The sequence below is a fragment of the Homalodisca vitripennis genome, chromosome 1, assembly GCF_021130785.1.
Source record: "Homalodisca vitripennis isolate AUS2020 chromosome 1, UT_GWSS_2.1, whole genome shotgun sequence".
Taxonomy (NCBI): Eukaryota; Metazoa; Arthropoda; class Insecta; order Hemiptera; family Cicadellidae; genus Homalodisca; species Homalodisca vitripennis.
Window position 1 is genome coordinate 59,520,677 of NC_060207.1, and position 22,612 is coordinate 59,543,288.

Here is a 22,612-nt window from a genome sequence, read left to right on the forward strand (position 1 = left end):
TAGGAAGGTTCGCACCGAAGTAAAACTGTGAAGATGGTGGTGGGAGGGGGAGGGGGGAGGAGGCGCTAAGTTTAGCCAGTCGTGTGCTGTGTTGCTCGCGAGACGTTCGCTTGTGACTGTCTATGCACCTAACCAGGTACAGTAAACTCTTTTACATCTAATTTCTGTTTGACAAATAACCGATTCTCCGTTTATCGCTACTGTAGTTTTGACGTACCTATATTTTAACCTCTGATTGTTTATTTATTTAAAGTCCTCATTGTGATTAGGTTACATCATGTAAACAATATGTTGTATTAAGTTTAAATAATTCTAATTGAGATTCTAGATTATTGTATGCATACGTCAGTAACCTCTCAACATTCGCCACCTCGGTGTACAAGTCGTTAAACGTAATGTTACCCACCCTGGAATAAACGTACTTTACATTTAAATTTATGTCAAAGCAAAAATGGCCAGATCAGTGTAAGTGTATGTTAATTTCAGTACTTTAAAAACTTTACAAGTTTTGAGGACGAATAAAGGACTGAATAATTTGTAATAAATTTTCTTATGACGGCGCAATGATGCAAAACAGATACACGATGTCAGGCTGTTGCAAAATCGACATTCTTTCAACTATGTTATTTTTACGCTTCGGTAAAAACAGCGACTCAACATTGATAACACTTACTCGGGTGTAAAGACACGATTTTAATATACCTGTTTGGCAGCTTATATATGTGTGGCAACTTCAGTAAGCTTCCTTTAGGCGAAATTAAACGTCTACATAATTACCATACGGCCATGAATGAATTGAGTGTGTTCCAAGGTTTTTAGACATTCACAAAATCAACACAAGATATTTATTCTGACAATACCGCAACAGTATCCGCTTACTACCGAAACGGAAACGTAAATATCCGTTTGTTTACAGTCGTCTGGCGCAACAGTACTAGACGCTGACAAGACGCTTCTTGGAACTCCACAGTAAATACAGATTTTTTTATCTGAAATGTCGGTAACATAAAACGGTTGACCGTAATTAGGTTACACTTTACATGACGATTCTTGTATCGCAAAGATCAAAATATGTATCGTATTATTTATGAATCAACAACAGAATTCCAGATGTAGACTTCAGTGCCGCACACACAGACTTACTTTGTGTTGCGTCGGTATACGGGAGATTTGAGACGTTGGCGTTTTAACGGATTTTTCCCTCTGGCTATATTTCCGTGTGCGCTTAGTCAATTTGGGCATACGTAGGCTAAGTAGAAGAAGCTGTTGTGTCATTTTGTAATCGGAAACATCATTCAGATGGAATTCGAGGTTCAGTAATACTGTCAGTCCGTATAATCAGAACAAACCCAGGCGATTCGGAATATATATTAAATTGACCGAAGTTTGCATGGTTACTGAAGTCCCTCTCTAATGATCGAATCTTACATAGTGACAAAACTATAGATAAGAAGAATGCTTACAAATCATCTCCAACTGAAGGTTTCTTAAAAACGCAATAATTTGAGAGTACAATTAGTTTTGGAATTCTTCTTTTAAAGTTTTTCTCTGGCACTAATCTAAGGATTTGTTAATGTAACACGAATTTTAACGTTTGCCATCATTAAGTGGAACGAAATACGTAATATTACGTTTCAAGATCACCAATATGATCTCTTCCTTAGGTGGATAACTAATCTTACACATTGGATATAAACTATGATTAAGAGAAATAAATCATACCAAAGCGTTGAGACATGCAGGGGTCAGATATTACAACTAATAAATGTAGCCCAACTTATAGAACGATATTTTTTAGAGATTTGATTTCTGACTTCTGCGTGTCGCAACACATTTGTATGGCTTGTTCACTTCAACCTATTTTGTAGTCTATGTGTTAGGTTAATAAATTGTCCACCCAAAGAAGAGATAAAATTGCAGACCACGAAACGTCGTGTGTTTTTTTTATGGTTACATCCAATTAATGGCAATTTAAGATGAAAAGGAGTGAAGTGTTGCTCTTATCAAAGGACAATCTCAAGCTGGACTGACTTTACTTTATGCACATGTTTTTATTTTTGTTGCCCTGCCACGCTACTTGAAACAGTGGCAGGTAAATTCCATTTACGTAATTTGTAATTTGCACTTGTATTTTTTATTGAATAAATCACTATTCATTATTCATAGTTTAATGAAAAACTTATAATTAATTTCATTTCACAATTGGTTCTAAACAATGTTGACTAATAATATACAGAGTGTAAAAAAGGTTCTGTACGGGCTAAATAATTCCCGTAAAAGTAAAGCAATAAAACTTTCACCATTCATTACTGCACCTATAAATCTACTTTTTTTTTAAGTACTAATTTTTGTCATACTTCATGTCATATTTTTAGATGGCCCGCAAGGAGTCAGAAGGAAATATTAAATTAGATCATAGGTCGAGTAGTACATCAAATTAAAGGTCTCTATTAGTAGAGTACAATGCTACAAGTCCGACCTGAAAAGGTCACTCTTTATAAAATTACGCTTGTTTAAATTGTGAAACATTTACAATGTAGGTTCTGTTCTAGATGGTTTAATATTCTTGCCTTGGCTCAAGTTGTGAAAGTCACACTTACTATAACTATAATATTCGAAAAAAATAACATCAAAATCAGCCACAGAACAAGTATGTACAAGAATTTAATTTTGTACAACGGACCAATGTTATACAATAAATTACGGTACCAAATTGCGTCAAATCCGAATCAGGTATCAAGACATTTTGATCGAAACAAAAATTTTTCCCAATTGAAAAGTGAATTTATTCAGTGAAAGAAATACATCAGTTATATTTGAAAAGTTAAATATTGACGAAAAATGAGATTTTGTTGTAGTTTAACATTGTAAATTTTGTTACGCCTATCCAAATGTTACTGTTACATGTTTCAATAAAGAAATAATTTGAAATTCCCCCAAAATGAGAGACGAATAAACATTTTGCTAAAAGAACTATCACTTAAATCTCACTTTGTTTACAATAAACTTTCATATTGTACAAAAAGGCGACCACTTTAAGTTAGATATTTTTTATGTCTGTGTATGAACGGTCTTCTTGAGTGATCCTGGAGTGATCATTATACGACTAAATTTCAAATTAAATATTAAAACATGTCCATTTTCTCAAATTAGATGCTGTTTATTTTTTAATCCCAAACAAACGGAAAATAGTTTTAATCAACCAACGTTTTGGCTTCAAATAGAACTATTATTGTACAAGCGGATTTGATTCTGTTTTATACACTTTCTTCATATGATGGATCACAATACAGAATAATATTATAGAAGTTAGAGTCACCTTCTCTTATTTCAGGAAAACGGAAAACCCAACCAAATACTTCAAGTTATCTATTGAATACATAAGGCTTTTTTCTTTAAGGTGAGGCTTAAAGTAAACAAGGAATGCGTTTTTCAAACTTACCACGCTTTCATTTTTAATCGGCTACAATTTTAGAAAAGGAACCAGAAAAGTTAGTACAAAATGTTTGATGTTGTTCTTTCTTTTGCACTTAAATTTTATAAATCACTAGATTTGTAGCCTAAATAGAAAATTTTTAGTTAATTCCAAACGCATCTGAATAATATAATCCTATTGTATTTTAATTATTAACAAAGTGAGTAAGGAGCACACTCCCTCCATTTCAGTGAGTTAGTGTGGAATATATTGCACACTGTGTATCCCAGAATAAGGAGAGAGGGAGAGAGAGAGTGATAGAGAGAGAGTGAGACTTTAGTGTTCTGTTCTAAAGATAATAATTAATTAAGAACTATGATTTTGAATACACTTCAGGTGTCTAGTTACATCTAGTTGTTCTAGTCAACCTTATCAGTAGTTTCGAACTACCCAGAGATCCAGAATATTGTGAGTCCGAACTATTGCAAAAAGTTATCTGATCTACTATTATCATTTCTAACAGTTTACGAAAATATTGAAGTAAAATACCTAAGTGTAACATCGCACCAAGTTTTGATACGCGTTTAATATACAGGGTGTATATATATGTCTGGAAACACCCAAATATATCCTTTAATAATTTAAATATAAATTTGAAACCTCTTACAATCGTGATAGAGATTGGGCATCTACTTTTTGGAACAATGTTTTGTTATGTCACACCAACGGGGGACGTCCTGCCGAGGAGTATCGTGAATATTCTTAATGGAAGCCTATACCTTGTGATACATAATTTTAAAGGTAATAGCTTACTGAATTGAATGCCACAAACCGCATCTCAAAGGAATTATTCTATCAGAAAAATAGAGCATTTTTAGTATTGAAAATTTACTGATGTGTTCAACAATGTAATTTTAACATGGTTCTTGCCACAAAATGTGTTACACTAATTTTTTTAGCATTTTTTAAATGTTCAATTAAAATAAAATAAAACAATTTATTTTTAAGCTGGTTTCATTAGTACAAATTTACCAGTTTTTATTACAATGAATAAAACTTATGAGTCACTTTCTCTGATTACTTATGAATCTGTACTTGGTGTTTTCCAGTCAGCAGGAAGGTTTAAAGAGACAAAGGTCACTAGCCTATGAGAAACATTATTGTGTTTATTAATCATCTGGTCTACAGGTTTCAGTTTGTTGAGCATGGAGCTTTCACTAGACAGGTCTAAGCTTGGGAATTACAAATGGACAAAGGGTCATATCATTCCTGTCGAGTTAATCAGTGTCTCTGAAGCATTGCTGTCAACAAGTTATCTAATTACAGTAGTTCAGTTTTTTTATTTGGCATTTTAATGGAATTGTCTGAAAGAGAACGAATTACTCTGTTGATGATGCGAGGATATGGCGATCGTCAAAGATCTTATCGGGAAGTTTTTGTAATTTGTTTAATGACACTTTCCCAGAAAGGAATCCCATAAGTGTTTCAACAATATCAAAAAACTATTGAGCGTTTTGAAATGACAGGGAGTGTACGTAATCGGCCAAAGTCGGGTAGGATACAATCTGCAACAGATGAAGAACATGCACTAGATGTTTTGCAAACATTTATTGAAGACCCACATACATCGCTCAGAAAAGCTGCCACAGCAACATGATATGCACCCTATGTCTGTGAGTAAGATTTTGAAAATTAATAAATTACAAACCATTTAAAGTTCATTTAGTCCAACAGTTAAGTGAGGATGATTACGACAGAAGAGTTGAGTTTTGTGAACTTGTGATGCGCAAATGTGATGACAATAGAGATTTTCTGACCAACATACTATTTTCTGATGAGGCAACTTTTTTTCCTAAATGGCAATGTTAACAGGCACAATTGCCGTTACTGGGCTAGTGAAAACCCACATTGGATTACTGAGATTCCCATTCACAGCAACCACAAAAACTGAACGTATGGTGTGGAATTTTTAGGTAACAAAATTGTTGGACCCTTTTTCATCAATGGAAATTTAAATGCCGAACTTTACTACAATATGCTCCAAAATGAAATAATCCCAGCTATTCAAATTGCATCAGGAGAATACTTTTGATAATGTATGGTTTCAGCAGGATGGTGCTCCACCCCATTATGGGAGACAGGTAAGAGAGTATTTGGATTTAAGGTTTCCTCATAAATGGATTGGCCGAAGAGGAGAAATCGAATGGCCTCCAAGATCTCCGGATTTGTCACCAATCGATTATTTCCTATGGGGTCATTTAAAATCCAATGTTTATAGAAGAAAGCCTCATAATTTGGAAGACCTAAGAAACAGGATTATAGAGGAGATTGCTTTGATAATACTGAAGAAATGTTAGGCAACTCTGTCGAATCATTTTACACAAGATTGGCTCATTGTCAAACCGTAGAAGGAACACAGTTCGAACAATTGCTTTGACACCAAATGCAGGTAAAACGTTTGTTGTAAGACTTTTCTAACAGCATACATTATTTTTTATTTGTAATAAGAAATCAATAACATAAGTATTTCCATAATTGTACTGTAATAAAAACTGGCAAATTTGTGCTAATAGAACCAGCTTAAAATGAAATTTTTGTTTTATTTAATTGAACATTTAAAAAAATGCTAAAAAATTAGTGTAACACATTTTGTGGCAAGAACCATGTTTAAAATTACATTGTTGAAACATCAGTAAATTTTCAATACTAAAAATGCTCTATTTCTGATAGAAATAATTCCCCTTGAGATGCGGTTTTGTGGCATTCAATTCAGTAAGCTATTACCTTTAAAATTATGTATCACAAGGTATAGGCTTCCATTAAGAATATTCACGATACCCTCGGCAGGACGTCCCCCGTTGGTGTGACATAACAAAACATTGTTCCAAAAAGTAGATGCCCAACCTCTATCACGATTGTAAGAGGTTTCAAATTTATATTTAAATTATTAAAGGATATATTTGGGTGTTTTCCAGACATAATATACACCCTGTATATATATATATTCATATTAATTTACAACAATAATAATTACAATTTGACTAACATGTAACTTAATTAGTTTTTAATTGCTTTTCATGTGCCTTGTACAAATCGTGGAGAAGGTAATTAGTGTCTGTTGGTACTTGTACTCGTGGAAGAGGAAATATGGAATGGAACGGTGATTCTAGACAAAGACCCGCTGTAAATGCAAGATATTAGCATAGTTCACCAAAACAAAGCAGCTTAAGGAAACGTGTATGTTATTAGAATATTAAATAAATATAGCCTAGCTTATTCCATTTAGATGATACCATTTTATGGATGTTTTATAAATGAATATTATTTTACTTTATTTAATTCTGAATACAATTACATACTTCTCAACAATTGGATTAGATTCTCTGGTTTTAGAATTTTGCTCTAAATAATTATCTTTTTAGAGTTTAAGTCATTTTCCAACGTTGTTTTGATTACGTTGAATCTCTTGTACAGGTGTGTACAGGAATGCTCCTCTGGATGGAATGATTACGGACAAAACAAACCGATGATTATTCTTATTTATATTTAGAAGTAATGGTTTGCCCAAATATTGGCACTAAATATCGTGATATGTTTATGCGTTGTGCCATAATATGAAATACCATAACTTATTTCAAGCGAAGGAAAGAGTAAAACAAGATACATATATAGCTTTAATGGTAAAATCTTACGGTTTAGTTTGATTAATATTCCCAATGATCTACTCAAACCTGTAGTTTTTACCATATTTGTATTTTTATCATAACAGTTTTTTATTCGAAGCACATTGTTATTTTCAATAGAACATTCTGAATCCTATACAATTTTGTCGATGCCAATATCAAACTCAGTATTTACTAATCCTACTTTCTCTACTCGATTTGAGAGAATAAAGACGTACTTAGCTAGTATAAGTACCTCGCTAGATGTTTTGAGTCAATAGGGGAATTCGCGGCGGCACCCATTTGAACTCAACCATCAGTTTGCTTCCTGCCCTATTAATGGGATTGATTTATCATTATGAGTTCCTACATTTTACATACTACTCATTTTATTTGTACATTCGTATTATAGGACAAAATATAATTTAGTCGTTATCATCTATGATAACTTGGTGCGGTCCACAATGTTGTTTACGACATACATCGTCTTGTTATAAATATCTTTACGAAGAGAAGGCTTCATACTTATTTTGGTCATTTGATGCATTAATCGTCATATCACGTTCATTATAATTATGATTTGGCATAACTATTTAATGCATTCATGGGTATTTTTAATGCACGAGTAGAAGGTTAAGAAGTATCGAAATTAACAGGTATTACCCATTAAAAATATTCCATCCATTGGCGCAGAAATTATTATTCTTAAGTATCAAGGATTTCAAGATTTTAATTCAGGAAATGCCAAAACTTAAGACTTTAATTGTAAAAAAATCATTCACAACACTAATAAACACAAAGTAAATAGTTTACGATATGTACAATAAACACACTCGATTTCTATATGTAGAACTCTAAACAATAGAACTATTGTCCTAGGCTGCATATTAACCAAGGACAAAAATATGTTTTGTGAGTGGAACCTCAAAAGAATATCATGTAGTTATGTAAAGTTGAATTCCTCAGGCATGTATATATTTTTTTAAATAAAAATATAAGAAAGCATTTAGGATTTATACAGTTTATCTCGGAACGTTCTGTCTGACAGAGATGATTTAACAATGACCCGATCATATCACCTACCCCCTAAGTAAGTGGCTGGTTATGGTGATGGAGAGGGGGTTGTGGAAGGAGGGATGCAGAGAGCCGTCGCGATGCTAAGATAAGAGTCTCGAGCTGTCACCGCGCCGCGCCGCACCGCCGCTAGACCGCGCTGTCAGCGGTTAACAATGAAGGACATGAGGAGAGCCGATACACGCATTATCTCACATCCTTCATACTGCTGGGGAAAAATTAAAACGCTATCAAGGATTCAGTGACTGTAGTAACTTTACCAACCTGACGGTTAAAAGAGTTTTCCGTGGAGAAGACATTACTGGATATATTATATAAAATAGTTTTTGTATCTGTGTGTTTTATTTATTTATTTATATTTTAACTATATTTAAAATATATTAGCTTTCAAGAATTCACTTCTAAGGTTTAAACTCGGTGATAAATGTTCAAATTCCGTTCAGTCATGGAACACATTTTTTCATACGCCAACAAATAACTATATAAAATTTGATACGTAGATCCATGTAAAAAATTGCAGGTGGTCTGTAAGAAAAAAGATAAACAAGTTAGGTCTCCGTGTTTTAGATCGGCGACCTATTATAGTCTAGGACCAGAGATTCAATTTGAGTTGTACGAACACAACCTACTGCGTAAAATCTTCTGAGAAAGATTTCCTAAGAAAGAAACTTACGTTCATTTTGTTCATGTTGAATGACGTTCATTTTGAATCATGTTCATTTTGTTGGTGATCGAAATAGGAGTGTACTGAAATGATTAAAAAATAAAACAATATTTTTATCAGATAATATATATTTAGTTTGACATGCCAAAATCAACAGTCAGATACGTAAATAGTATTTATATTACCGTCACCCGACTACGTTAAGGCTGATCACTTGGCTGAATATACCAACTTTCAGCAATGAATACTGAATTGTTTCGTTGCTTACAACAAACTTTGTATTCATTGATTTCGGTCTCTATATCTCGTTGGCAGATGCCGATCAAAATACTATTTACTTGTCTAACAGTTGTTGTTTTACAGTCATAACGGAAAAAACAACTCAGAAAAGATTTTAAATCCTTTTTACTCCATCCTATTCCGAATTCACCAAGACTAGCGTAAGTACTATATATTCCTTTCTTAAGGAAAATTCTTATATCGATTTAGAATAAGATTTAGATATAAGAATTAGATATAAGAAGAAAGGTTGTGTGCTCGTACAACTTAAGTTAGTTCTCGGCTCCTCGAATATAACTGTAAAGTTATTTTAAGGTCATTCAATTATTTTCCCCATAAAAATATAATGATAACGTCGAAATTCTTCTGATGGCACTAATTTATTAAATATAATGATTTTGCTTTTTTTAATGTTTTCGAGACTATAAGATAATTATTGTATGCGTGCTCTAAATTGACATGGTGCAAGGTGAAAGCCATTTAAGTTCAATTTATTTAATACGAAATAATAAACAATATAAAGTTATTATAAATTGCAATTAAATTGAATTTCTCGTAATAGTTATTTAAAACTAGTACAAATAAATAAAAAAAATAAATCTTGACTTGTGGTTCGGCCGATGAATGTGGCATTATCAGGAAGTTAGTATTAATGATTTAATCTTTCTACGAAAAGCTTCCATGAAAGCACTGCCGACTGGACAAGAGACTTATTATTATTATTTAACGTTTAACTTTGACGTCTGACGTGCGTGGAACGTGATGAGTGATAAGAACAACTCAATATTGCATAATAAGTCAATAAATATTTTCGCAACTAGCCTACTACCATCAGCTATATGGGAGAAGTGGCGCAACTACAACACTTTAAAAGGGTTATTGCGGTAATATTTTTTTGAATGTACTGTGCATCTGTTACATAATGTAAATGAATATAAATAATCAAAATGTAATTGCACCTCGTGTTTATTCTTTTTTACGTTCGTAACTTATGTATCTCCAAATCAAGTGAGTCTTTGTCTTCTGAAACGATTACTCGAGGGTATTTTAAATTGGAATAGCTCATATAATAAACAACGTCTGTTCGGCCAGGCTGTATAAAATATGGCGTAAACAGCTGACTGATTTCCATCCTTATCGATGTGCTGTAATTATTTTTCAGCATTTATAGTACACTTGCAAAAGAGTTTTGAATCATTTTAATTTTCATAAATTTAATATAGAACAAAAATTAAAACTTGCTCATCTTATTGGACCCTTTCTCTGTCACGCTGGGCGGCTAGTCTGTGATACAATTATCCAATTATTATTATTATCCAATCTATTATCCAATATTAATTGGACGCTGATAGTAAAAGGGATAAACTACGAAATACAATAAAATGTAAAAATAAACCATTTTTCTTATATAAATTTCGCAATTCCAGTGACATGTTGTGAAATTTCCATAAAACTTATGGAAACTAATCACTTAGAAGAAAAATATAAAAACAAATAGTGTAAAGAAATATTTGATAGGTCCAAAGTGATATTTGAGATGTAAAAAATTAATCCAAAAATAATAAATATTTGTTATCGATGGAATTGCAGGAGAACATAATTGTTTTGGCTGTTTAATTTTTACTGGGTTAATTGTTCTGTGTTGTAGTACTCGTCTTTCAGGTTTCTTACTAAACCTTCCTTCATTTATAACAGCGCACTTTTTGTGTATTTATGTCGATGTATGTGGGAAAGAATAATACAATAACCTACTTATTTAAATACGGAACAATTCAAAATAATATGTTTAAGTTGCTAATTATTATATTAAATTATGGTTGCAGAATATAAAACGAGAGTAGGAATCGGGACCAAGATTGTAGCTATTTACATATTAGGCTTTTAAAAAGTTAATTTGGTTCCGGATATCATACATTTAAAAATTGTTTGTCTCCATTAATATGTATGCGTATATCGTCAATGCCTGTCTCTCTTTTTTCTTGTTGGGTTTCCAGAGTACCCAACATGTACCTATTGCTGTATAGTATATCACGAGCACAATCGGTGCGTGTGGAGTGTTGTTTGTTCAAGAATGGGATGGCCTAGTTTAAGACTATATTGTTATTTAATAATAACCAGATCGTGGTGTTTGTCCGGTTTTTTTGCACGTTTCTATAACATAATCCTGTCGCTGGCTATTCTGGTGTGGTGTCGGAGCCGCCGGCGCCGCCATCCGCCACCGCACTTCAAAGCGACGTGCTTCAACCATTTCCCGAGAGCGGCAGACGTGATGTCACGTGACTGTGATATAGCTCTTCCGTGAGCGAAGTCAAAAATTACCTAAGACATCGCATTAAACAGCAAAGAAAGGACTGACAAGAATGGAGTTTTGTAAGTCCTCAATAGCAAAGGCACTCCGAAACGGGAAGCCTCCCTGGGTGAGCACTCAAATACACACAAATCGGAACCAATGCGCACAATTCGCTGGTGTAGCGTTATATCCAGGAAATGTACGTGGCTCCCTGCGTCAGACCTCAGCACATCACGTTCGTATGAATGAGTTATCTCCTATGTAACTAATATAAGTTAATCAAATCCGACATTCTAATATGGGATATGAATACATAGGCTACTGGATTTTATAACATATCTACTGCAGTCAGCGTGGTAACCCAGGTCAGCCATTAACTCACAACTCAACATGTTGTGAATTTTATTAGTAACTGTGATATGAAGCCAAGAAAAAGCAGAACTACATCAGATTACAAGACAGGAAATCCAAACCATCTAAACGGAAAGTCGATTAGTAGAACTTGGATAATTCGAAACTCACAAGACCAATAAGCCAATAAAAATTTAAACTTTACAAGATTTCGAATTAGAAATATTTGTATTGTTCAATTTTAACTTATTAATTTAATATCTAAACGTAGTATGTCCCATCCCATAAATTATCCCTATTAGAAACTTTAAAAAAGTGTTATACGTTGTGTGCTTTTCTTGTATAGGTGCTGAATTTCACGTAATTGTTTACGTTTTAGGCGTTTTTTATTGTAAGTTTTGACTTTTTGTGTTCATTACTTTTTGTTTGTTTTCTTTAACCTGAAAAAGAGTGCAGTTACTGTTATCGAAACGTGGTGCTTTTATTGCTGTAACACATAATGATAGCAAATGTTCTTAATTCTCGTATCCTTCTACGAGTTGTACTCCAAGTACTCCAACTCCAAGAGTTCAAATACTCCATGTGACCACAAATTACTATTGACCTCTTTACTTGCATATTGCTGCTCAGGGCGGTTTGACTAATACGTAACAACAAGGATATCGATGTCGCTTATAAACCAATTTAACATTTAAAAAGGAGTTGCTTCAACATTTCATAGCTCCTCCAACCACGCCGACTTTGAATAAATCAGTGGATAAGTACAATGACTACGTAAAATAAGATTTAAGACTTACATAAGCATTTACACATTTTAAAGCCATGATTTTATTTAGTGTTGTAAAGTGAAAATAAATATAAAAAAATTACAAAAACACTTGCATTATCTTTTTTATTAGTAAAACAGGATATTTTAATGTTATATTTAATTATTAATTGTATACATAACATTTTTAGAAATAAGAATAACCTACGTACCGTAATTACATTTTAATTTAGGAAATGATGGCACTCTGGTGTTTTCTAAAAATGAATAACGAAATCAGGCCAAAATAGGTTCAATAGTATAATTGAAGGATACACCATTTTTACAAATATAATTGTATCTCTTACTATTATAAATTTATATTAGAAAATGTTTTTAAACCTACGTAGATTATATAGGTAACTTTTTAATGTCCAGGAATAAATAGGTATATAGCCATATTTTCTGATAGTGTCGAAGGTTAAAATGTATTAATTTCATACACTGTTTCTCTTTTGAGGTCTTCAAAATGAAAGAACTCCGATACGCATTACTACTAAATGTTTGCTGTTAAAAATATCTGTCACTGTCACATGATGAACAAGGGACATTCTGTAAACACTTGTTGGTGATGTCCTCGACCTGCATGTACAGTAATGTATAATTCTGGGAAAGGTCAGTGTGTGTAAGTAACTAGTTGGTGATGTCCTCGAACTGCATGTACAGTAATGTATAATTCTGGGAAAGGTCAGTGTGTAAGTAACTAGTTGGTCGAAATAACCTTTCTCCCACTCCAGTTTGGATCTTTTCACCTTCGCCATAGAGTATGGGTAAGACTGAGTTTTTTTTTTTAAGTAAATTTTAAACTCCAAAATGTGTTTTAAGATGTGTATATTTTTTAGTTTCTATTGGGGTATTCCATACCTACGAGAGAATAAAATAATATGACTGTTCTTAGATATTATATAGTAGACATTTAATTCAGCCTTGACTAAGAACAATTAATGTCTACGAAACGCATACATAAATTGTTTCAAAGATGAAACAGTTGATTCAGCTGATTGGCATTAATTTATTAAACACTACAGTATGAGCAACATCTCGCTCGAAACCTAGACACGACTGGAAGCTGCTCAGACACTTCTAAAATAACCCTACAAAGTTTTCGCTGTAAATGTGGGCTAAGTTTGGCGTTATCCATTTATATTCACTTTATCCTTTTCAAACAGCTAGTCTTAAATATCAGCCCAATGTTTTATATTGGAGATAGGGCATGTGTTGATGATATAATTTAACCCCTTGTCGTAACTAAATGTGGTTTGCATATCTTAGACCTAAGTGTACCATATTTTAAAATTTAGTATAATCATGACATATGTTATAATAACCTACTATAAAACAAAATATACCTAAGTTACTTTAATATCTTAATACTAAAACACAAAGTATTTTGTCCCGAAGTTGTCTAATCGTTAATTAATATTGGCCTACTTTGGTCAAATAAATATTAGTTTCATTGTGGCTATAGGCGGTTTACGCCAAATATTGCCATACACTCGAGCTGGAAGTTTCTGTAGTAGTTTCATCGTAAAGTTACTTCTGGGAAAACACAGAAAATCGGAGGTTTTATGTAAAAGAAGAGAAAGATCTCAATCGTTTTCCCATCTGAGGAAATCGCGGCCTCACTACTTGCCTCAGTATCGACTTGGGAACAAAACACGAGCAGCTATTACTGTTCTGCACCTCGGCTTTTGTGGCTTTGTTCTCTCTTTCTCAAGTAGCCTTGAGTTCGACCTTAACTTCTTGTTTAAAGAGAAACAATGTCAATGTTGTTTTAACTGGAGCAGCTTGTCACCAATCAGAATCGTTTTATTGGACTGTTTGGACCCTTTAAGAAACATTACATCTGCTTAATTGAGAAGGCTTTTGTGTAGCTTTTGTAGTATCAATTTTGCGTTAATAATGTAGTAAAAACATTAGAATAATCGGTCTATTATAGTACCTAACTGTACGGATATTTTCAAAAGTAATATTTCACGTGCTTAGATTTCAATCATGCCTACAGAGTGTTATGGAATCGACACTAAAAATTAAGTGAACGTAGAAGTTATAGCATAAATGTAGAACATTTGATTATACCCTGAAACACGCATAATATTTCATATTAAGAACTCTTAAAGTCTGCTTTAACAATCAGACGCGATTTATAGCTTTCGATCAAACCCAAAGACGTTCCATTAGTGGTTAGTGTTTAATTCCATATGCTTAAATTTAATATGTGTAGGTATTTATTGTTACCTACACATTATAAGGTAATGTGTAATACTAAAATATACACTAATTAAGCTGCGAAATATTGAATAACAGATTGGCAGTCTTTAATAGACAACAATATGAAAATAACAGGCAAACATGATAAATATAATTTAAGGAGTGACGTAAGTAAAGATTATAAATAAGCCGAATAGTACGATTATTCAAAACACCTGCTGTCGGCTAAAATGTAGCTGACTTAAGCTTTTTTACTTTTCAACGAAATATCATAGCTTGAGTTTCTCGGAGTTGTGTGGTATGTAGGATCACGGCGACCACTGACATTCTACTTGAGCATTGTGAGGCCAATTGTTTTGTGGCTGGGGTGGCAATTCGTTGTGAAAAATCTTCACATCCCGACATGTCTCTTTATTGAAATTATATAATTATATATAAAGGGTGTCCAGCAATCATTCGAACAAACTTTGCTACATTGTTCAGCAGGCCAAAACTAACAAATAATGCAATATAACAGGTGCCCTATTTCACTTCGTTTAGCGTCTGTCTGTATGTGTTTTTTGGGAAAAAATTACTACTCAAAAACCACTTAAGATACAGAATTAAAACATAACAGTTATGTTAACCTAGTGTTGTTCCTTTTCAGTGAAAAAAATAAAACAAATATCTCATTGCATTTCAAAATGTCGGCCGTTCAAAATTTTCAAATTGTATTAGCTTTGAAACGGCTACTTTGACAACAAATTCACCAGGATAACTTTTTTTAGCATATTTTATTACCAATTCAACAATTTTTGTTTCAAAAAGATTGAATAACAAATAACTGAGTTACAGCACCAAACGTAAAAACAGGTTAAATCCATGCATTGCAAGTACATATGTACAACAATGTAGTGGATTTTTACGAATACACTTTTTAAGGTTCTTTATTAAAATACTGAACAATTATTATAACCTAAAAAAACTATTACTATCATTTTTGTTCCATTTACAATAATCAATGTGTTACACACACACAAATAAAAAAGAAACAAACTATTCACAATGCTCTTAAAAAACAATAGCATACATAATATTACATGAAAACAGCTGACCAACAATCAGCAACCAAATCAGGTGTTTTAAATGAAGAAAAGCTAATAAACAAACTATCAAGACATTGTTGAGCAAGTCTATGTTTTGAACGTGATTGTCACTGTTTTAATGTTCTGTTCTTCTTTGTAATTTCTGTTAGTTTTTCCTGTTAATTTAAATTTCTTTTATTACTTTGTTTCTTGTACGATATGAACCGTTTTACTTTTGAAGAGTATGCTGATATTCACTTTGTGTACGGACTTGCTGGAGGCAATGCCAGATTAGCTAGCAGATTGTACAGAGAGCGCTTTCCAGATAGGCTGCACCCAGTTCATAGCGTCTTCAGTGCCGTCTTCAGCGAGTGTGTATATTCGTCTTAGGGAAACTGGACATTTGAAAAATAATGTTGTAGAACGGGTAAAATCCGTACGGACTGTTGATTTTGAAGAAGAGGTTTTATTATTCGTAGAAGAAAACCCCTCTACCAGCGTTCGCGCTATTGCTCATAATTTGGATGTATGTAAAAGTTCTGTGTGGAAAGTGTTAAATGAAGAACGTTTGTGCCCTTACAGACATCAGAAAGTACAAGCCTTAGAGCCTGCAGATTTTCCTCTCAGGGTAGACTGCTCTCGTTGGTTCCTTCACAAATTAGTTGATGAACCCGATTTTTTAAGGTATGTTCTATTTACTGACGAAGCGTCATTTACTCGAGATGGCATATTTAATAGCCGAAACAGCCATTTATGGGCTGAAGAGAACCCTCATGAAATTGTGCAACGTAAGTTTCAGCACAAATTTTCTGTCAATATCTGGGCTGGAATAGTAGACGGATATTTGATTGGGCCACACATTATACCAAACAGACTGAACGGACCTACTTATGAAGTTTTTTTGAGGGAAATCTTACCTGAGCTGTTGGAACATGTTCCTATTGAAACTAGACAAAGAATGTGGTTCCAACACGATGGAGCACCGGCCCACTTTTCCCTGATTGCTAGGCAACATTTGAATGAAGTGTATGGAGATCGTTGGATTGGACGTGGAGGTCCCGTCCCTTGGCCTCCACGGTCACCTGACCTCACACCCATTGATTTTTACTTGTGGGGACACATGAAGCAATTAGTGTATACCACTCCCAGACAGAATGAAGTGGATCTAGTAGCTAGAGTTGTTGAGGCTGCTGCAGTTATTCAAGACAGTAATCCTTTTGAAGGGGTGAGAGAATCGTGCTTACGACGCTTCAGAATCTGCAACGAGTTACAAGGACGCCACTTTGAGCAACGATTATGAAAGTTTTACAGTAATGTAATCATTGATTTCTTAATAAAAAATATCATGTTCAATAAAATTTTTCAAACACATTGAATTAATTACGCTGTTTCACTCAAATGCCATGTAAGAAAACCCTATACCCAACCATAACGTAGCCCTATTAACATTTTTTTTTAGATTTAAAAACCAGGATTCACAATTGGTTAAGAACTTTTTTTAAATTTACCTTAAAACAAATTTAAAAAATAAATATTAAATTTCAGGTTATAATATTGTTCACTATTTTAATACAGAACCTTAAAAAGTTTATTCATAAAAATCCACTGCATTGTTGTATGTACTTGCAATGCATGGATTTAACCTGTTTTTACGTATATATATATATATATATATATATATATATATATATATATATATATATGATAATTGAATACTCATCAAGTATTCCTTGATGAGTGATGGTCATTATGAAAATTCACATGTCCTCATCACATCCTGTTTTAAAGGTTTTGAGTTCAAAAAGCGATGACTGTTGTTAATAACAACTGCATTGGGGTGGTCCTAAAAGAAAGGAACGTTGTATTTTGTAGGCTACATTATTTATGATTGTATGCCAAAAGCCAGAACTAAAGACGAGCGAGCGAAATTCAATTGGTTACGTTACGGCTGTGTTTGATCACTCGGTTATAATTACGGATCCTGGCCAGGCCACGCTACCGCAGCTGCTTACTGTTGAAGATATACTGTTGTAGACGCGTACTGTAGAGTCGCCAGTTTCCTGTCTGGTCTTCCCCCTGACAGTCCTCTGGTCTAACCCAGACTGTACTTCTGATATACTGTTGTGGACGCATACTGTGGAGTCGCCAGTTTCCTGTCTGGTCTTCCCCCTAACAGTCCTCTGGTCTGACCCAGACTGTACTTCTGATATACTGTTGTGGACGCGTACTGTGGAGTCGCCAGTTTCCTGTCTGGTCTTCCCCCTGACAGTCCTCTGGTCTAACCCAGACTGTACTTCTGATATACTGTTGTGGACGCATACTGTGGAGTCTCCAGTTTCCTGTCTGATCTTCTCCCTGACAGTCCTCTGGTCTGACCCAGACTGTACTTCTGATATACTGTTGTGGACGCGTACTGTGGAGTCTCCAGTTTCCTGTCTGATCTTCCCCCTGACAGTCCTCTGGTATGGCCCAGACTGTACTTCTGAACTGACTAAGACAAATCTTTTATGAAAGTTTTTACTTATTTTGAACTTCGTACTATCGATGGAGATGGTAGTTAGCCGCCATAATGATAAGGTTTTAAAATTATCACAGGTTCTGGCAAAAGTTCAGGCTATTGAAGCTAAATAAAGATATATTACCATCCTTATTAATTATTGTCGCTGAGTATCACGTATGAGAAAATGGCATATAAACCTATAACATTTTGGGGTGTCTACGGGGTCATAGAACAGTAAATTGCGTTTGGTTTTCTTAATAACCGTAATATGAAAATTAATATAGTGGTGCACGACACACCCAAGTAAGTATTAATGTAAGGTGTGTAGAATGATGGACGTCAGAATCATTGTAGTGAAATTTGGTTTTTATTATGTCACTAAAATCAAACCAGATTATTTCTTTACAAGTTTCACAGCTTTCGTGATTGTGTTACTTCTTGTGCTCTTCAATAATAATTGTGGGAAAGATGTATTATTGTAAAAACTTGGATTCATTATTTTTTTCTACCATAGATAATACCAGCTTAGTTCCAGCTTAGAGGTTTTATTATTGATTTACGTCAACCTAAGAAACAAAGCGCTTAGTATCTCTATCTGTCCCAATACTCTTTCTTTAAAAATGATACACCGGTATATAAAAAAGTGCAATGATTATATAACACAATTGGAAAAAACGCTTAACAGAGTTATTGTTGCACAGCGTCTCTGAGGTATTCAATATTATTTAGAGAAATCTTCCGTAATCTCTGCACTCTGTACATGTCCACTCCATATAACCAACATGGCAGGATCATAAGTCAACTTCCGGTGCCACGTAACCTGTAACATTTAAATTTTCATCATAATGATTTCAATAACAGTTAATCGTATGATAAAATTATTGTACCCCCGCCTGTTATATTCGCATTTCTGTATAGGTATACTTATAGTAATTCAACGAGCTGTAGTACAGTAGATTGAAAACGTAAAGCCGTTGAACAGTTTTGGTGCTATAGACATACATTACCAGGGACTCGATATTGACATCCTATACATTTATACTATTTAAATGTCAAAACTTCATGAACCTTTGACATTTGGATATTATTTAAAGTATTTTCAAATAAAACAAGATATAATTAGGTTTAAAGCTATGTTCATTACAGAAATGTTTAACCGAATTTTTTCACTCATCAAAATATGAAAGTCCGTATCAAAAGACAGGACGAGTAGACATATTTTAATTAGAGCCAACAGGTTGACTACATTGTTGTGTTGGTCGACGGCCAAGACGATTGTGTTCAATGCGTTACGAAATAGTTTATCGAGAACATGACACGTACTTTCCATTGACAGACTTTTCGAGCGCTCGTTTTGTTGTAGCGACGTCGCGGCGCGTAGTGAACGACAACGACATCGTTGGCTAGCCTAGCCCGCTTGCCTGTCACCAACTTTTGCCAAAAATACCCCCGGCCAGCCCCGTCCCCTCCCTCCTTCTCGTCTTTATATAGGCCATCCCGCCAGTCTTTGCCATCTGAATACTGTCATATCAACTGTTTCAGGCGCTAGACTAGACCTCGAAACAACACCATTCCGTAACTGTTTGAACATTTGTTTCTATAAACAAAACGTTCCGATCATTGCAACGCTCTCTGAACGACACGTTTCGTTTTCAGAGTTGAATTTCCATTGAAGACCGGATATTATTTCTAACTGGCTTTGTTGAAACACGTATTTTGTCAAGATGACATGTAATGTAACAGCTTTCTCTCCAGAGAATCCTACTCCATGGACGACCAGGATTTAAGCCTTCAACTATAGCAACTCTGGAGATTCTCTAACCAATATTATTTTATCGTATTTTTCTATAACGGTCACGTTAGTTAATCTACTCAAAGAAGTGGCGGATTCTGAGTCCCTGGTGGAATGGATCCTGAATAAATATTCATGAGTGAGTAGAATGGTAGTATTTTTACTTGATTTACATAGAGTTCTTGTGCTCATAAAAATAGTTCATTTTAACATAAATAACTGGCCTTAAAGTGGTTCAGATTGTTTTTTGTTTAATTTTGGAATAATAGCCCTTTAAGATAACTTCATGATTTATCATTTAAGGGTCTTACGCCTTTTTAATAAAATACTAATGTTTTTATTCTTAAGAAAATTACATTTTTATAAATAAAACATATTACTTCCTTCAACGATATTTCATTTACACTATACAAATTTCATATTATTATCTTTAGTAGTTTTTCTGTAGGTTTGATTTCAAAAAATCCTCGTACAAACCAAAACAGTTTTGTTCAACTTTTCCTGTTCTCATAAAATGTATCTGAAAGCATTGTAGCGTAAAAAGTTTTAAAAATATTTCTAAATCAACCTGACAGGACACTGACTGCATCATCTTTAGCCCTTATTTAAAGTGGTTTAATGGGTTGTTGGTTGGATTAGTGCTTCTTTAATTTTGTAATAGTTCTTTTAGATAACTTCACTGATGTGATCATTAACAGATAAACTTTTAGAATTTTAAAGCGTCTTCGTTAAATAAATACACTAAAATACAATCTTAGTTGCTTTTTACGCAAATAATCCCAACATCTCAGTGAAGCTTCCCCTCTGATATTGTAAAACGACATAAATGTAAAGAATGTATCTTTTTTACTTTAACCTCAACATCATATTCTTAGGACATTTACTAAAACTTTGTATTAAAGGCCATTGTATAGTATGTATAAACAACAATGTTTGTATGGATAAGGAGATCATTAAACAAGATGGTATGTCAAATTGTTATTCTTAGTCAGATCTTCTTATGTAACCCCTAAATGCACTATAAATGAAAACTTACAAGAAATAAAGGTCAAGCCTTTGCATGGCATGGCGGTGAGATCATACACAAGTTTGGTGGCATGCCCAAGGATTATTGAAGATCTTACACGTTTGAACATATATGTCAATTGCGATTTTGTTGTTTTGTTAGGACTCTGGGAATTACATTAGAAAATCTAAACTGTGTTAAAACATATTTTTAAAAATGTACACAAATTTAAATTTACGTTGTGTTTTAGAATATTAAAACAAAAACTTTATTTTTTAAGTGTTGTACTAAAAATGTGTTAGAGACCATAATGATGGTTTTATGACTTCATTTAGTCAAAAGATAACCGCGAAAGCTTCCAGTCACGTCAAAGAACCGGCCTACCGACCAAGTATACAACACAACAGATGGCAGATGCGCTACAAAACAATACAACAATGGGTCTAGACAGCGCACCGTGTCCGTTCTAATCACAACAAGGCCTTGGGCAAAGTGAGAAACGTAGGCTATACCCGTATTGTTGTGTTGCCCAACAAGAACACGTTTTTATATTGTTTGAACTTCCCAGTGTTTGACAGTGTAAAAAATGTATTGAACTTAACGTTCTTGTTTAAATATATCTTACAAAGTCAGACAAGTAATTTTGGTTCTGATGTATGCCAAAAAATCATAATTCTTCCCAGATTTGATTTCGAATATCTTTATAGTGTTACATACATACATTTATTTAGATACTTCAAATTTTATTTTATTGTACAGGATAATAGGATGTCGGACTTTTGCCATCTTTATAATATGTAAAAATAAAAATTGCGTTTCGAGAATTGAAATTTCTTTTTTCGTTAGGTCTTAAAAATGCCAAAAACAAAATGAATACACGAAAGCTTAAGGACTAACAAGTGTGGTGATAAAACCTCTACAATCAATGGAAAATTCAAAATGTAGAAACTGAAGTATTTGAAACTAGGTAGTGCCGCATGGTTAAATCTTCATATACCTTCTTTACACATACGAGTATTACACGTGATAGGCTGATGTCCATTTGCCACAGTGTAAGGATGCAACGTAGTAAATAAATTTTAAACCTAGTTTTTACATCTGTATTTACATTTCGAGTACACAAATCAGAGAACTACGCCTAACAAACAGAACAAATGCCCTGATTTAATTTTTTTTTTATCGAAGTCTTCAGACTTCCTGAATAGTGGAAGAATGAAGCGTTCGAATCGCTCTCGCTAGTGGAGTTACGTAGGGGCAATATGTGGGATGAAAATACCCCTCGAAATTTTGAAAAATGTCTATTGAAGGATAATGTTTTTGAACGATTGAGTGTAGATGTATTTTTGATTGTCACTAATATATCCTAGGAGTCAATTGTCCTATATAATAATACATTTTAACGATGTATATTGTAGTGATCATGCAGGTATATAAATCTTAAACTAAATTTCAGATAGGAACATATTACAATTAACTGCTCTGCTTGAAACATCAATATG

General features: G+C 33.7%; 1 protein-coding gene across 2 annotated transcripts in view; it reads left to right on the forward strand.

The window, feature by feature from the left end:
• LOC124362605 (glutamate receptor-interacting protein 2) overlaps positions 1–22,612 on the forward strand; it is a 53,378-nt gene continuing 30,766 nt past the window's right edge. For both annotated transcript variants that reach the window (XM_046817258.1, XM_046817268.1), the window contains exon 1: positions 1–136. The gene's annotated coding sequence lies outside the window, so the exon portion shown is untranslated. The remainder of the gene's footprint in view (positions 137–22,612) is intronic.